Source organism: Pecten maximus, chromosome 12 (genome assembly GCF_902652985.1).
Source record: "Pecten maximus chromosome 12, xPecMax1.1, whole genome shotgun sequence".
Classification (NCBI taxonomy): Eukaryota; Metazoa; Mollusca; class Bivalvia; order Pectinida; family Pectinidae; genus Pecten; species Pecten maximus.
The window spans coordinates 26807299-26827294 of NC_047026.1; the positions used below are offsets into that span (position 1 = coordinate 26807299).

The following is a 19996-nucleotide window of genomic DNA, read 5'->3' on the forward strand; positions in this document are numbered from 1 at the left end:
CGGGTATGATGACGGCTATCTTCCAGTATTAGCGGGTATGATGACGGCTATCTTCCTGTATTAGTGGGTATGATGACGGCTATCTTCCTGTATTAGTGGGTATGATGACGACTATCTTCCTGTATTAGCGGGTATGATGACGGCTATCTTCCAGTATTAGTGGATATGATGACGGCTATCTTCCAGTATTAGTGGGTATGATGACGGCTATCTTCCTGTATTAGCGGGTATGATGACGGCTATCCTCCAGTATTAGCGGGTATGATGACGGTTATCTTCCTGTATTAGCGGGTATGATGACGGTTATCTTCCAGTATTAGCGGGTATGATGACGGTTATCTTCCTGTATTAGCGGGTATGATGACGGCTATCTTCCAGTATTAGCGGGTATGATGACGGCTATCCTCCAGTATTAGTGGATATGATGACGGCTATCTTCCTGTATTAGAGGGTATGATGATGGCTATCTTCCTGTATTAGTGGGTATGATGACGGCTATCTTCCTGTATTAGTGGATATGATGAAGGCTATCTTCCAGTATTAGTGGGTATGATGACGGCTATCTTCCAGTATTAGAGGGCATGATGACGGCTATCTTCCAGTATTAGAGGGTATGATGACGGCTATCTTCCAGTATTAGTGGATATGATGACGGCTATCTTCCAGTATTAGTGGGTATGATGACGGCTATCTTCCAGTATTAGAGGGTATGATGATGGCTATCTTCCTGTATTAGCGGGTATGATGACGGCTATCCTCCAGTATTAGCGGGTATGATGACGGCTATCTTCCTGTATTAGCGGGTATGATGACGGCTATCTTCCTGTATTAGTGGGTATGATGACAGCTATCTTCCTGTATTAGCGGGCATGATGACGGCTATCTTCCAGTATTAGCGGGTATGATGACGGCTATCTTCCAGTATTAGTGGATATGATGACGACTATCATCCTGTATTAGCTGGTATGATGACGGCTATCCTCCAGAATTAGCGGGTATGATGAGGGCTATCCCCCTATATTAGCGGGTATGATGACGGCTATCTTCCAGTATTAGTGGATATGATGACGGCTATCTTCCTGTATTAGCGTGTATGATGACGGCTATCCTCCAGAATTAGTGGATATGATGACGGCTATCTTCCAGTATTAGCGGGTATGATGACGGCTATCTTCCTGTATTAGCGGGTATGATGACGGCTATCCTCCAGTATTAGCGGGTATGATGACAGCTATCTTCCTGTATTAGTGGGTACGATGACGGCTATCTTCCTGTATTAGCGGGTATGATGACGGCTATCTTCCTGTATTAGTGGGTATGATGACGGCTATCATCCAGTATTAGAGGGCATGATGACGGCTATCTACCAGTATTAGTGGGTATGATGACGGCTATCATCCAGTATTAGAGGGTATGATGACGGCTATCCTCCAGTATTAGCGGGTATGATGACGGCTATCTTCCAGTATTAGTGGATATGATGACGTCTATTTTCCTGTATTAGCGGGTATGATGACGGCTATTTTCCTGTATTAGCGGGTATGATGACGGCTATCTCCAGTATTAGTATTAGGGGGTATGATGACGGCTTAGAAAACTTCCAGTTATCTTCTCCTTTCTTCATACAGCAGTGCGATAATTTTATTTGAAGAAAACTATATTTTCTTGTTTGATTTTGCAGGTTTTGAATGTATGAAATGATACCTAAGGAACTGAAGCTCAAAATAGAACAGTGTTATTACAGTTCAGGATAAAGGTAGATTAAATCATGCAAAATTGGGTATTCCTGAGGCAATTACGATGGTGGACAAAAACTGAGATTTGTAAGCTTTCTATTTCATTTATAGTTTACAGATTTGTTTGTTTGGATCACCTACTGATAAATCATTTGGAAATGTCAGATATTTTATGAATTAAATTTTTTTTTTAGTAGCTCAGAATAAGCATTTAGATACCTATACTGAGAAATGGTGGAAAGGCAAAGTGGATAATGCAATCGGCTTTCACCATGATGACCAGTGTTGTATACTCTGACCCCTTTCACCATGGTGACCAGTGTTGTACTCTCTGACCCCTTTCACCATGATGACCAGTGTTGTACACTCTGACCCCTTTCACCATGGTGACCAGTGTTGTACTCTCTGACCCCTTTCACCATGGTGACAAGTGTTGTATACTCTGACCCCTTTCACCATGGTGACCAGTGTTGTACTCTCTGACCACTTTCACCATGATGACCAGTGTTGTACACTCTGACCCCTTTCACCATGGTGACCAGTGTTGTACTCTCTGACCACTTTCACCATGGTGACCAGTGTTGTACACTCTGACCCCTTTCACCATGGTGACCAGTGTTGTACTCTCTGACCACTTTCACCATGGTGACCAGTGTTGTATACTCTGACCACTTTCACCATGATGACCAGTGTTGTATACTCTGACCCCTTTCACCATGATGACCAGTGTTGTACTCTCTGACCCCTTGTGAGACGCCAGTTTTCTCTCACATTAAGACCCTCACATGCTTCCATCAACGACAGGAAGATCGACTGATAAATTTAAGTTGAAATAATTTTTGTTTCACAATCAATGTAAAACAAATAAAAGTTTGATCATTATATTGCCGCATTTCAATATATGTACAAAATTTTGTCATTTTGAGCAGAATGTTACCATCTTGAGTTAAATGCACTCATATTTTTCTCCACAATATTTAAACATTTAATAAAATAATTTAGGCCATAAAACTTACGAAGCTAGGCTCTGAACTCACAAATACTTGGCTTGAGAAACAAAACATCTGCAGAATTCATTGATTGTACTTTGTGTTTATAATGATGGGACTTGCTAGCCAATGGAATGCTGAACATTCCTATGAGAACTAAAATTATAGAGTTGGTTAAATACACCACTCTACATAGCCACAGTCAGTGTTTTCTTTCTAGTGATTATTTTCAAATATGAAACATTCGCTTTAAATCGAGAACACATGTGTTTCTATGACAACCGGGGGAAACAAAAGACGCCTTTGATTCTCATGGATAACTGCCTAGAAGAGTTTTAATGGCATCAGGTTTTTTCTGAAATAATATTTACATAACTAACTGCAAGCGAAGCTCAGAGATGGGTGATACAGATATGGTCGCCATGTTTTAGGCTGCTGATACAGATTGTCAATAGATAAAGATAATACTAGATCAACAGACATCCATGTCATTTGAAAGTAATTATCTCTGAACAACAACATAGGATACCTCTGTGTAGATGAGCATAACGCACTGCTACCTCTATAAAAGGGTACATGGTTAAAATTCTTGCATAATTTGAATGACAAAATATGTAATGCATTGGGCAAACATTTATAGGTTGTTGAATTTGCTGATTAAATTATTGCCAGTATATTTTTACTTTCCATTGTTATAAAGTGAATTTATTATAAAACAATTGTGAAATAGTTCTATCAACTGGTTTAGAGACCCTTGTGCCCAGAGACAACTCAGTAATCAGACGACTCTATCCACTTTTACTGGCTCAGAGACCCTAGTGCCCAGAGACAACTTAGTAATCAGACGACTCTATCCACTTTTACTGACTCAGAGACAACTCAGTAATCAGACGACTCTATCCACTTTTACTGACTCAGAGACCCGAGTGCCCAGAGACAACTCAGTAACCAGACGACTCTATCCACTTTTACTGACTCAGAGAACCGAGTGTCCAGAGACAACTCAGTAATCAGACGACTCTATCCACTTTTACTGACTCAGAGACCCGAGTGTCCAGAGACAACTCGGTAATCAGACGACTCTATCAAGTGTTTCTAACACCAACTACTCTGCAAACTTTTCATGACACCAACTTTCACTAGACATATATATGTGTTAAAAGATGCTCTCGGGATGTAATATTACAGCGTCATTCATTCTCTCAGGATGTAATATTACAGCGTCATACACTCTCAGGGTGTAATATTACAGCGTCATTCATTCTCTCAGGATGTAATATTACAGCATCATTCATTCTCTCAGGATGTAATATTACAGCATCATTCATTCTCTCAGGGTGTAATATTACAACGTCATACGCTCTCACGATGTAATATTACAGCGTCATTCATTCTCTCAGGATGTAATATTACAGCGTCATACACTCTCAGGGTGTAATATTACAGCGTCATTCATTCTCTCAGGGTGTAATATTACAGCGTCATTCATTCTATTATGATGTAATATTACAGCATCATTCATTCTCTCAGGGTGTAATATTACAGCATCATTCATTCTCTCAGGGTGTAATATTACAACGTCATACGCTCTCAGGGTGTAATATAACAGCGTCATTCATTCTCTCACGATGTAATATTACAGCATCATTCATTCTCTCAGGGTGTAATATTACAACGTCATACGCTCTCAGGGTGTAATATAACAGCGTCATTCATTCTCTCACGATGTAATATTACAGCGTCATTCACACCCATGTGACTCCATACAGCTGTATCAGTGTAACGTTTTTTACAAACAGTATTTTAAAACTCATAAAAATATATTTACAGAACATTTTTTTATGGTATAGTTTTGGTTATCCCAATTTTTCAGTCTATAAGAAGAAACCACTGTTTAATGAGTATAAATCTACAGATGTAGTCGTTTTAAATGGAATTCTAGTTGGAAGATACGTTACTGTAGAAGGAACTTGCAGTATTAAGGATCATCATACATCTGATAGTTTGAAAGTTGTGGATTCAGGTCTGATCAGTTTTCTTCCTTTGAGATAAGGTTATTACAATAGGGAATGGCTATAGATATGTAATATATTCCAGTACTCAGTATGTAGGGAATGGCTATAGATATGTAATATATTCCTGTACTCAGTATGTAGGGAATGGCTATAGATATGTAATATATTCCTGTACTCAGTATGTAGGGAATGGCTATAGATATGTAATATATTCCAGTACTCAGTATGTAGGGAATGGCTATAGATATGTAATATATTCCAGTACTCAGTATGTACAATAGGGAATGGCTATAGATATGTAATATATTCCTGTACTCAGTATGTACAATAGGGAATGGCTATAGATATGTAATATATTCCTGTACTCAGTATGTACAATAGGGAATGGCTATAGATATGTAATATATTCCTGTACTCAGTATGTAGGGAATGGCTATAGATATGTAATATATTCCAGTACTCAGTATGTACAATAGGGAGTGGCTATAGATATGTAATATATTCCAGTACTCAGTATGTACAATAGGGAATGGCTATAGATATGTAATATATTCCTGTACTCAGTATGTAGGGAATGGCTATAGATATGTAATATATTCCTGTACTCAGTATGTACAATAGGGAATGGCTATAGATATGTAATATATTCCAGTACTCAGTATGTAGGGAATGGCTATAGATATGTAATATATTCCTGTACTCAGTATGTACAATAGGGAATGGCTATAGATATGTAATATATTCCAGTACTCAGTATGTACAATAGGGAATGGCTATAGATATGTAATATATTCCAGTACTCAGTATGTACAATAGGGAATGGCTATAGATATGTAATATATTCCTGTACTCAGTATGTACAATAGGGAATGGCTATAGATATGTAATATATTCCAGTACTCAGTATGTACAATAGGGAGTGGCTATAGATATGTAATATATTCCAGTACTCTGTATGTACAGTAGGGAATGGCTATAGATATGTAATATATTCCTGTACTCAGTATGTACAATAGGGAATGGCTATAGATATGTAATATATTCCAGTACTCAGTATGTTCAATAGGGAATGGCTATAGATATGTAATATATTCCAGTACTCAGAATCTAGGGAATGGCTATAGATATGTAATATATTCCAGTACTCAGTATGTACAATAGGGAATGGCTATAGATATGTAATATATTCCTGTACTCAGTATGTACAATAGGGAGTGGCTATAGATATGTAATATATTCCAGTACTCAGTATGTACAATAGGGAATGGCTATAGATATGTAATATATTCCTGTACTCAGTATGTACAATAGGGAATGGCTATAGATATGTAATATATTCCTGTACTCAGTATGTAGGGAGTGGCTATAGATATGTAATATATTCCAGTACTCAGTATGTACAATAGGGAATGGCTATAGATATGTAATATATTCCAGTACTCAGTATGTACAATAGGGAGTGGCTATAGATATGTAATATATTCCAGTACTCAGTATGTACAATAGGGAATGGCTATAGATATGTAATATATTCCAGTACTCAGTATGTACAATAGGGAATGGCTATAGATATGTAATATATTCCAGTACTCAGTATGTACAATAGGGAAGGTAATATATTCCAGTACTCAGTATGTACAATAGGGAATGGCTATAGATATGTAATATATTCCAGTACTCAGTATGTACAATAGGGAATGGCTATAGATATGTAATATATTCCTGTACTCAGTATGTACAATAGGGAGTGGCTATAGATATGTAATATGCATAAGCTATAGATATGTAATATATTCCAGTACTCAGTATGTACAGTAGGGAATGGCTATAGATATGTAATATATTCCTGTACTCAGTATGTACAATAGGGAATGGCTATAGATATGTAATATATTCCTGTACTCAATATGTAGGGAGTGGCTATAGATATGCAATATATTCCTGTACTCAGTATGTACAATAGGGAACGGCTATAGATATGTAATATATTCCAGTACTCAGTATGTAGGGAATGGCTATAGATATGTAATATATTCCAGTACTCAGTATGTACAATAGGGAATGGCTATAGATATGTAATATATTCCAGTACTCAGTATGTAGGGAATGGCTATAGATATGTAATATATTCCAGTACTCAGTATGTACAATAGGGAATGGCTATAGATATGTAATATATTCCTGTACTCAGTATGTAGGGAATGGCTATAGATATGTAATATATTCCAGTACTCAGTATGTACAATAGGGAATGGCTATAGATATGTAATATATTCCAGTACTCAGTATGTACAATAGGGAATGGCTATAGATATGTAATATATTCCTGTACTCAGTATGTACAATAGGGAATGGCTATAGATATGTAATATATTCCTGTACTCAGTATGTACAATAGGGAATGGCTATAGATATGTAATATATTCCTGTACTCAGTATGTACAATAGGGAATGGCTATAGATATGTAATATATTCCTGTACTCAGTATGTACAATAGGGAACGGCTATAGATATGTAATATATTCCTGTACTCAGTATATACAATAGGGAATGGCTATAGATATGTAATATATTCCTGTACTCAGTATGTACAATAGGGAATGGCTATAGATATGTAATATATTCCAGTACTCGGTATGTACAATAGGGAATGGCTATAGATATGTAATATATTCCTGTACTCAGTATATAGGGAATGGCTATAGATATGTAATATATTCCAGTACTCAGTATGTACAATAGGGAATGGCTATAGATATGTAATATATTCCAGTACTCAGTATGTACAATAGGGAATGGCTATAGATATGTAATATATTCCAGTACTCAGTATGTACAATAGGGAATGGCTATATAGATATGTAATATATTCCAGTACTCAGTATGTACAATAGGGAATGGCTATATAGATATGTAATATATTCCAGTACTCAGTATGTACAATAGGGAGTGCTATAGATATGTAATATATTCCAGTACTCAGTATGTACAATAGGGAATGGCTATAGATATGTAATATATTCCAGTACTCAGTATGTACAATAGGGAGTGCTATAGATATATAATATATTCCAGTACTCAGTATGTACAATAGGGAGTGGCTATAGATATGTAATTTATTCCAGTACTCAGTATATAGGGAATGGCTATAGATATGTAATATATTCCAGTACTCAGTATGTACAATAGGGAGTGGCTATAGATATGTAATATATTCCAGTACTCAGTATGTACAATAGGGAATGGCTATAGATATGTAATATATTCCTGTACTCAGTATGTAGGGAGTGGCTATAGATATGTAATATATTCCTGTACTCAGTATATAGGGAATGGCTATAGATATGTAATATATTCCTGTACTCAGTATGTACAATAGGGAATGGCTATAGATATGTAATATATTCCAGTACTCAGTATGTACAATAGGGAATGGCTATAGATATGTAATATATTCCTGTACTCAGTATGTACAATAGGGAGTGGCTATAGATATGTAATATATTCCAGTACTCAGTATATAGGGAATGGCTATAGATATGTAATATATTCCAGTACTCAGTATGTACAATAGGGAGTGCTATAGATATGTAATATATTCCAGTACTCAGTATGTACAATAGGGAATGGCTATAGATATGTAATATATTCCAGTACTCAGTATGTACAATAGGGAATGGCTATAGATATGTAATATATTCCAGTACTCAGTATGTACAATAGGGAGTGGCTATAGATATGTAATATATTCCAGTACTCAGTATGTACAATAGGGAATGGCTATAGATATGTAATATATTCCAGTACTCAGTATGTACAATAGGGAATGGCTATAGATATGTAATATATTCCAGTACTCAGTATGTACAATAGGGAATGGCTATAGATATGTAATATATTCCAGTACTCAGTATGTACAATAGGGAATGGCTATAGATATGTAATATATTCCTGTACTCAGTATGTACAATAGGGAGTGGCTATAGATATGTAATATATTCCTGTACTCAGTATGTAGGGAATGGCTATAGATATGTAATATATTCCTGTACTCGGTATGTAGGGAATGGCTATAGATATGTAATATATTCCAGTACTCAGTATGTACAATAGGGAATGGCTATAGATATGTAATATATTCCATGTACTCAGTATGTACAATAGGGAATGGCTATAGATATGTAATATATTCCAGTACTCAGTATGTACAATAGGGAATGGCTATAGATATGTAATATATTCCAGTACTCAGTATGTACAATAGGGAATGGCTATAGATATGTAATATATTCCAGTACTCAGTATGTACAATAGGGAATGGCTATAGATATGTAATATATTCCTGTACTCAGTATGTTCAATAGGGAATGGCTATAGATATGTAATATATTCCAGTACTCAGTATGTAGGGAATGGCTATAGATATGTAATATATTCCAGTACTCAGTATGTACAATAGGGAGTGGCTATAGATATGTAATATATTCCAGTACTCAGTATGTACAATAGGGAATGGCTATAGATATGTAATATATTCCAGTACTCTGTATGTACAATAGGGAATGGCTATATATAGATATGTAATATATTCCTGTACTCAGTATGTACAATAGGGAATGGCTATAGATATGTAATATATTCCAGTACTCAGTATGTACAATAGGGAATGGCTATAGATATGTAATATATTCCAGTACTCAGTATGTACAGTTAAAAATATACTCTCACTTCTAGTACATCTATAGTTCTCACTGACATTTTGTCTCGTGAAAAAAATTGCATAATTTCTAAAATTGTATTTATGTTGAGAGTGATAAAGTCTATAGACGAAGGTATGATACAATCTGTTTATGTCGGGGACGTGTTTCCTGTACACATATCTAAAACCCTATAAAGTGATTCCTGTTACAGAGACACCCAGGAAGTTGTAGACTCCTATCATACTGTTACATAATTTAATCCATGCCGAGCACATTTTGAGTTAAAAAATCTGTAAAGGCTTGGATGAAAGGATTTTTGTACAAGTTTATAAAGACTTGCAATGTACATGTAGTTACTTTAGCTAGATGCAGATAAATAATTACATTCTGCTGTTTTCGTTGATGGTTCATGGTCGTAAATTTAATGAAAGATTATGGGACATAACTTTCTCATACGATTTCACTAAGAATGATTCTAAGTAACATGTCGTATATCTGGTAAAAGTCTAGTAGTCTTGTTGATATTTAAGTTACATCCTTAGGTGACCCCATCTATAGGTTTAGATCACAGCAAATGTCACATGTCCATCTCTCATGACAGCATGCACAGGGCAGTCTGTCTTTCTCATGTCAACATGCAAAGATCATAGCAACAACATATGTCAATCACATCATGATATCAAGAATATATAGAAAAGAACACATGTCCATCTTTTAAAAACTGATCACTTCCTTTTGGAATCACAAAGCTACATTCTCCTGAACTTGCATATGATCTCAGACAGATGTCTAAAAGCACACAGTAATTACACTCTGAATCAGAAAAAAAGTAGTTGATCAAGTCATCATTTTTTTCCTTTATGATTGGTCATTGATCAATAATCAGTTTTTTTTTTTAAACTGTACGTAAAGTGCTACCAAGCTTATTGTTCCTTCAAAAAGTAAACATGACCAAAACAGCTACATTTGTAATGCAATTAAAGGTTAATCAAGGTGAGATATATAGTTTAAAAACTTGAATTTGAATAGCTAATAATTATAGAATAAAGGTAATTGTTTATTTTTCATATCAGTGTCTGTCCATTAGCATAGAGCTTTAGATTATCTGTTTATTATGACTTATACAGACTTTATTTATTATGAGTTTTACAGACTTTATTTATTATGATCTATACAGACTTTATTTATTATGGGGATAAATGCTGTGGAGCAGGATATCCTGTGTGAAATATATAAAAACAAGTACTTTTATTTAATAAAAAGATTGACCTTTTGCCTTAAAAAATTGGGCCAGATCAATAGGTCATCAGAGGTTATACAGGTTCATGTCAGGTCATCAGAGGTTATACAGGTCCATGTCAGGTCATCAGAGGTTATACAGGTTCATTGTAGGTCATCAGAGGTTATACAGGGTCATGTCAGGTCATCAGAGGTTATACAGGTGCATTGTAGGCCATCAGAGGTTATATAGGTTCATGTCAGGTCATCAGAGGTTATACAGGGTCATGTCAGGTCATCAGAGGTTATACAGGGTCATGACAGGCCATCAGAGGTTATACAGGTTCATTGTAGGTCATCAGAGGTTATACAGGTTCATTGTAGGTCATCAGAGGTTATACAGGGTCATGTCAGGTCTTCAGAATATCTGAAAATAAAAATGGGTGATTTGCTCTTATATATGGTAATACCTATTTTATAATTAATGAATTTGAATTTCTTAAAAGAAAAAAAAAATAGTTTTTTTTTTTTGAAATGTTCACTGCACTAACCATTAAAAGAGTAAATTAACACATTGAGTAATTCCTTAAATATTACTGAAAACCTAGAAATTGTTTTTCTGTTTCCAAAGTTCTTCTTTCCTGACGGTAATTTAACACAAGGGTTAGATTAGACCTGAAGCTGAATAAGCAGACAGTCTCAGAGAATATATACTAAAAATTATCACTGCATGAAGTCACACTGGATGTCTGTAAGAACTTATAGTCTTTCATTGTTGAATCATTGTCAGTGATAGACCCACTACAACAAGATCTACATGTTTATAGACCCACTACAACAAGATCTACACGTTTTATTATAAAGGTATGGAGTTTTCCTTCTGACAATTTAACAGGTTCTTTATGGCAGGCATATAATACCCATGTCTCTATTTGAGACTACATATTAGACACAGCAAGTTATCATTGAGCCAGTCTTGTGGTCTTGGCCAGATAAAGGAAATCGTCAGCTAATCCGATTTAATGATAGCCTTAGTTTACCTTGATTAGGAAATCAATTTTTGAAATCAATCCACAGATGTGAATCATTGTCTCTGTCACATGTCATAGCTTGGTGTCAACGATCTGAGCAGCTTCTCAAGGTCAAAGGTCACAATCATCTTCTGAGATGTTTATGTTAAGCAATCTTCTGAGTTTTCAGGAAATATATCCTTTTTGTGAATTCAGAAGAGGGTGTGGGATATTGACCTGTAACCTCTGGTAATCCCTGTCACACTAATTTATTAACTATCTGGTACTGGTGTTGACAGTTATTACCTCAGTAAGAGTTCTGAAGAACTTTTGTTTACTTAATATGAGTATATTACCTCATTACCCACAATTCCTGTAACTCTACAGAGCATATATTTCATGTGTTATGACATATAGGATGTTGAATAAAGTATCTTGAATCATGAAACTAATATTTCAGATATAATTGAAGATGGAAGTTCTACAACACTAGACAGATAATTATAAATTGGAAGTCTCTGATCTTTAGAAACAAGTTTATCTGTAGCAAGACCTAGTATTTGAATAAAGAAACAATTAAGTTTACCTGTTTTGGATAAAACACATTTATCCGTAGTAAAGACGTACTGCCTATTAGGATAAGATACAAATGTATCCATAGGAAGACCCCCTATTAGGATAAGACACATATTTATCATTAATAAGACCAGTATTTGTATAAGACAAATGTATCCGTAGTAAGAACCTGTATTTAGATAAAACACAAATTTATCTGTAGTAAGACTCCATATTAGGATAAGACACAAATTTATCTGTGGTATAATACCCCTATTTGGATAAAACACATTTGGATAACATGCAAATTTATTCATAGCAAGACCCCATTTTTAAATAAAACACAAATATATCCATAGTAAGACTCCATATTTTGATGAGCCAATTACCCTCCACATGTGTGGAAATTGTTTTATGTTTTTCGACCTTCAGAAAACAGTTCCTTCACCTTTTCATTACATAATATTTACTTTCATCTATCAGCTATAGATTGGTGATCTGACTGATCAATAATTTACCCAGTGTCTTTCTCTGTACTCTCAGGAGACGGTTCTCTACAGAAATGAATGATGGGTAATATTGTGAATGAATCAATGTTGGTTTAATGCAAACTCTCGGACATAAACCACGTTACAAATTATTCATTTTACAAATGAGAAGACGCGCAAACTTATAACAAATAATTAATATTCAAGAGTAAAAAAGTCCATTTGTTTCCCTGCTGACAAATGTCTAAATTAAAGATGTGTTAACTTTGATAAAGTCTTGTATGGAATGTAGTCTGGTGTTAAGCAAATGATTTATCGAAAAAATCATCCCATATAAATGATGCAGCATATTTTTGTCCTTTTTGTGTCTTTATTAATTGTTGTGCTGTTGACAAAGGAATCCGTTATTGTCATATAACGAGTCCATATATAATGTTCTAATGGACAAATTCTAACACCAAACAAATCAGGCCCAAAATAAGGGCATTTTTAATATTTACAAATGATTATTTTTGCTTGTTAAGAAATTGTAATCAATTTGTCATAAAATGGCAAAACTGCGTTTAGAAGTTTTGTCATTTATTTTACAGCTTGTTATGTCATCACAATGCAAATATAGATTGATTCAAGTACAGAGAACCTTTCCCTGATAAATAAACTGAAGTTAAAAATGTTTGTATGATATTTGAACAAATATGCTTTCGGTATGTATGTACATGCATATCATTCGAAAATATTTCTAGTTATTCTATACCATATCAAGTTTATCTAAAATGGAAATAAAAAAACCTCAAATTAATCAATAACCTGTCTGTTTATGTCTTTAAATGCCTCATAGAGGTGTCTGTACTGATAGAGACGCTTTTACTCATAAATATGTCAAGTCCTCGTATTCATTGTCTTCACTTTTAATTACGGAATAACATTATGTTAATTTGATATCCACATGCATTTTTGGCTCTTATGTTGCTTTATCAATTCAAATCTCTCCGGACCATATTAGTCATTTCATAATTTAATTAAAAGAAAATTTCATGATATTGTTAATTTTCATCTCTGCACATTTTTCTGTCCCAAGTTTTAAATTTTCCTGGAAAATGATAATTGATCTTTTGTTTAAAACTTCAGATTTATAAAATTTCTCTGGTTACTGATTTATTCTGGTGAAATTGAATGATTTCTCTGTTTAAATCAGTGTACATTGAAGAGTTGTGTGACAAAGAGTTTACTGCTTGGGCGAGTTTATGTAAAGGACAGGAAGCATTTATATGCGAAAAAAAAAAATAAAATGTGTACAGCCTACATTTGCGATAGATATGTATATCTATAGTTATATACACAGCACAGGTTGTAAGTCCAGTAAAACTGTCTTACAAAGTAGGGTAACATTTACATTTATATGCATTTCTGAGGGCTGTTTATCAGATAATTACATCAGACTTGTTATTATGGCAGACTGAGGCCATTAGGAATATACCGGATCTCCTAACGGCATCAGGAAAATATAGAACCATGGATTTTATCTAACTCTTGAGCTGCAGAATGAAGCTTAAAGTTAATGATACTTGTGTTAATAGATTGCATGTTTTTGTTACTTCAAAAAAATAATACAAACAGTAAAATGATGCTTATAAAAATATGATTTTGTATAATAATCAGTTTTAGCTTTATGTAAATGCTAAAATAAATTCTGTCATAAGTAAGAGATTGATGTCTGAATATATGTATCAACCATTAAATACAATTTAAACCTGCCAAAACTGAATATTTAAACTTGATCTTGCATAAATGGCCAGTTATTCTGTTAACACAGTAAAACCTGTCTTAACCGAACATTGCTTGGTCCATTAATTATAAAAAAAGTCTTGCCTATCAACCCTTGTCTGGGATGGAAGAACTAGTAAGTTAAGAGATAATGCTAAAGTGGCATACCTGTGTTGCTATTCAGGAACTGTAAAATCTTGGTAAAATGTAAGATAATTACTTTGTATTTAGAGAAAATTAACTTTAAGCCAGAACAAATCCTGGGGTTACAAAGGGAGGTTACTCTAATGAAAACAACTCAAATGTAGGCATTTGATGTATTTATTCTTATGACAGCAAACATTCAAATTTTCCATTGATTTTGTAAAGTTTCCCTTTTATATTTAAGAAAACTACTGTTTTTAATTTAAATCGAGTACAATTACATCTGATATATATGGCTTTATCAGTGTTTTGCGATAATCATTTCTAACTTACAGTAACATAAATATATTTGCTAAATTTTGATTTCATTTTAGGATCCTCAGGGTTTTCCTTAACTCTGATCGTTGGATCAAACTAGCTGTGTTTACCTGATCATTACATGTATACCTGACCACTACATCTGTACATGTGTGTATTTGATATAACTGACTCCTCGGTGTATACAAGTCAGTGGGCCAGTCTGCCTGCTGACCTTCCCCAAATTGTACACCTGAGGATTTAGCCAGTGCTGGGCTATAGAGTATCAGAATCTGGTTTAAGTAAATGCCTTTTGAGATGGCCCCTATGACAGCTGAAAGCCAACTAGATAAGTTTGTACTATAGGTAAACTTACAAGTGCAACAGAGTAGGAAAATCCTTCGGAGATTTTATTCAGGATTTTTAACTAAAAGTTTGTCAATCAAAAACAGGTTTATAAAGTGTTTAAAGGATATTACTGATATTGGGTCATTTATGGAATCCAATATTTTGTGACGTTTCCGTTAGGAATTGTTTAAAGCTGGATCAGGTATTTTTATTGAATTTCGATGAGACATTTATACAGTGTTTACCTGAGGTCAGGCTACGGACTACTTCCATGTTTGCGTATATGACTTCTTGCATGTCACAGGGCTGACCAGAACCTAAGACTGACCCTAGGTTTACCTGACTGACACCTCTAACTAAGTACTAGGGAGATTGGAAGATATCGGCAGTGTAACTTCAACACAGACTGTGTAAAAACCACGGGTGGCCGAGTGTGTGTGACACAAAATCTATTGTTGAGGTGCGTAATTTAAAATGGGTCACTCCATATGTTCTAAACCTATTCTTGTGTCCTATGTCCTCTCAGTAAGATATGACATGAATCTATGCGACTTAATTTGAGGAATCTCGTGGTCTGCGATTAGAGATCGCACTGTCTGCCACCCGAGGGAAGTGTAAACACTGTGAAGCCTTGTCGTACCTTGTACAAGGAAGGGAGGGGTAGCGAAACCCCTCAATGAGGCATCGTTACAGAATAGATCAAAGTGTCGACTGATATCTTCAACATGTTTTCATTTCACATTGGATTGATGGAGTGAATCCCTAACGACCTTTTGTGATCAGTATTCTGGGATTTAACTGGCCGAGGCTTTAACACTTTCAATCAGGTAAATACAGTGTGCTAAACCCAAATTAACTGTGACGGGTCAATACACCTGATATGTCCTACACCCTAGCTACCCACCTTGTAGTGTTGTACAGCTAGTACTCCACATTTTAACCCGGCCTACAGCCATGTTCTGGTTAATATAAATCTGTATTATTGTAAACAATACCCTTCATGACACATTTTGTTATACACTATCATATGTGTTATTACAGAGCCAGGAATCGTCAATCTATTGTTGATTTGGTGTCATTCTTATTAATTACAACCCCCAACCCCCCACCTCATATCATATCATACTCATTGTTGAGTGAGATTTGTGTACAATGATTCAGTTATCAGTCCATTCTCTGCTTATTAATTAGTGAAACATATAACTTTACAAATCATTCAAACATGTAGGGTAAATTTTTATAGAATTTATTTATTAAATAGTTTTACATATAATGACACCAAATATAGAATACATATGTTGGGGTATAGGGAAAATTTATAGATATTGTTGTAAACACTAGTAGTTGATTTCCATAAAAAAAAAAACTATCTGGTATGGTAAAAAAAAAAAAATAGTACATGTAAAATTAGCTTTAAAAAAATGTTGTCTATATAGATAATATAGATACACACATTTCAATAATATTGAAAACAAGTACATGGAAAAGGTTTCTATCAAGCCATTCATGTAGAATCGGCAAAAATTACAAAATTAAAACTTTACAACTGAGTAATATTTAATGCACAACATTTCTTGTGTATTATTTTCAGTCAAAATTAAGTTAGTTTATATAAGCAAACATTTTTCAATTTTGTTTACATAGACATATAATATCTGATAATATCATTACTGATTGAAATATAAACGTCAAAATTAACTAACAGTATAAGCTTCACCAGACTTCAGCAGGGTTTCAACTGAAAACATAATCTATTTTTATGTTAGTAATATTAAGCTAGAAATATCAATGAAGGCATTTGTTAATACAGTATTTGTTGCTGCTAAAACAAATATTTAAAGGAAATTGTATTAAATTTCCTTTCTGTTTGACAAAAAATTGAAAGGGAGAGTTGAATTTCATGTGATATATTCCGAATAAAAAGATATTTAAAGAAACTTTTTATCAATTGAAGATTTGTATTAAGTAGCTGAATTATGAAATCTGTTAGTTGATAGCATTAAACATTTCTAGACATGTTGACACATTTTATCAGTAACATGATGCCATGGAAACTTCTCTTTTTAATATATATTTCATGGAGTGTTTCATGCTTGACAAACATGGGATATATAACAGCAAAATTTCATGCGATTAGGTGAAAAATATGATGAAATTTATAAAAAAAAATAAGAGATTCTCTCAGAGGTTCTACTATAGTTAACAAACCCGTGTATATGTTAATTGTATCGTGCACATAAACTAATTTCCCATATTATAAATGTTGTTCCACTTTCCACACAGCTATGTATTCAAACTGAAAATCCTTAATGCATATCAGTCAGAAAAATATAAAAAATCTATCTAAGAGATTTTTTCTTTCGCAAATATTTTGAAAATTTGTCTTTACAATAAATTGGTTTCATTTGAAATATGCAATGTCAGCAGAGTCCTCCGAGAAGATATATATATATTTTCGTATCTCTTCAAATTTTTGAAAATTTGACTCTGTTGGTTTCATTTGAAATACGCGGAGAAAGTGTTGTGGCACTGTAGTAAACAAGTGGACAATTCTGTTCTGGTCCCTCTCCTATAAGTTACCGGAGCTGGGGAGCCGTCTATATCTGAGCCGTCTAGACATAACTGATCCAGATGAAAGACAACAGATGATCATTGTCACAGAATCAGAAGGGACCCAGTCTAATTTACTGTTAGCCTAGTAAAATAAGATACTTTGATGAGAATTAAAACTTCTGACACTTAAAAAGGAAAACCGGTGGAAATCTTAGTGTATGGGAAGACTGTTGTCTAGAACTGCAGTATATTTGATGATATGGAATTACAGTTTCCGTTTCCTGGCTTTAAAAAATGATGTCACATTTATTTATTTTCACCGATGTCAATTTTTTCAGTTAGCTCCTGTTCCTCAGCATTTGATATAAATATATATGCTAGTAAGTGCTTCCATCCCTGAACATTTAATGTAAACCTGCTAATTAGCTCCTGTTCTTCAGCAGTAAATGTAAATTTGCTAAACAGGTCATATGTATCCAAGGTGAATATAAATATTGATCTTGTTATGTGTTATTCACTTCTGATACCAAAGTTTATAGTTGGGAGAAAAGGCTATGATGGCATTACTCTGGTTGTATTCTCTCTATAACTTTCTATTTCATATAATTAGTCTAAGTAATAATTAATTGAACGTTTGAGAAATTATTGAATGATATAAGCAGTAGAATTTGATTTTTATCTATAATATCTTGTGTTGTATTTACCTCCTGTTTAAAATTTACTATGTGTTTATCATGCGATAGATCATTGTTGGACTGTGTGCTATTTTTAATTAGAGGGATTTGGGGAGAAGGAAACTGGTGAGAAACAATCTGTATAGTTTATCTATCTATCTAGGAACTATATTGAAAATGTAGCATGGAAACACGGCTTCATATTAACTCCTGAATTTGAGGAAACCTTATTGAATTGGTCAACAGCACTGATGCAGTTATACTTACTGCAAAGCTTCTAAGCAACAAATACATCTACATACCGACCACCCACAAGCTATTGTACTGTAAATATTTATACAGTTGATACCTTTGTTGTTTAGCTAGAAAGATGCAAAGTATACATATTCAAATGAACACAGTGTGAAATAAAGAGGAATATAAAGTATACATAATTCTAAGGGAAGTAACTCGTCAAAAAAGGGGATAAAAAGTATACATAATTCTTAGGGAAGTAACTCAGTCAAAAAGGGGGATAAAAAGTATACATAATTCTAAGGGAAGTAACTCGTCAAAAAGAGAGATGAAAAGTATTCATAATTCTAAGGGAAGTAACTCGTCAAAAAGGGGGATAAAAAGTATTCATAATTCTAAGGGAAGTAATTCGTCAAAAAGGGGGATAAAAAGTATTCATAATTCTAAGGGAAATATGTCCATTAGGAAGATGAAAGGTATGTTTTATTTGAGAGGAGTTAACTCAATCAAAATAGATGAAAAGTAAACATAGTTCAAACAGTCATCACAAAGAGTGATAATTAACTGAAACTTTAGCTTGATCTGCGACACATTATCATAAAAGCATAAACCAAATTTCAGCATATTATTGATACCCCAAAAAAAATATAAGGTAGGACAGATGGACAGAGGATGGTCCCTCATTAGGGAGAAGTATTAAGGGATTCGACGGGTGGGACGGAGGGATGGACAGAGGAAGGTCCCTCATTAGGGAGAAGTATTAAGGGATTCGACGGGTGGGACGGACGGATGGACAGAGGAAGTCCTCATTAGGGAGAAGTATTAAGGGATTCAAGGGGTGGGACGGACGGATGGACAGGATAGTCCTCATTAGGGAAAAGTATTAAGGAATTTGACAGGTGGGACGGACGGATGGACAGAGGAAGGTCCCTCTTTAGGGAAAAGTATTAAGGGATCTATCAGATGGGATGGACGGATGGACAGAGGATGGGATGGATGGATGGACAGAGGGGATATGTCCCCATCTAGGAACAGTAAAGGAACTGTCCACTACACTATACCCCTGTTATGATAGCCGTAACAACTGACCTTTATGTACAACAAAAGTACAGCACCATTTGTCTTAATACACTCACAACTGTAATGATCATACTGACATGTTAAGTTGTCCTCAGTCTGACACATTTGATTGATCAGCTGACCAGGGACATGTTTAGTGGACACCTTGAGGTAATAAGTGGAGGAAGGTCACTTCTTGTTAACTGTATTA

The 19996-nt window shown here is 34.5% G+C and overlaps 1 protein-coding gene across 2 annotated transcripts in view; it reads left to right on the plus strand.

Moving 5' to 3' along the window:
• LOC117339336 (nuclear hormone receptor HR96-like) overlaps positions 1-19996 on the plus strand; it is a 202863-nt gene that overhangs the window by 17550 nt on the left and 165317 nt on the right. Inside the window, exon 1 of one of the 2 annotated variants that reach the window (XM_033900876.1) lies at positions 15154-16092. The exons of the other annotated variant lie outside the window; for it this stretch is intronic. The gene's annotated coding sequence lies outside the window, so the exon portion shown is untranslated. Of the gene's footprint in view, positions 1-15153; positions 16093-19996 lie in introns of those variants that run through there. 2 annotated transcript variants of the gene reach the window in all.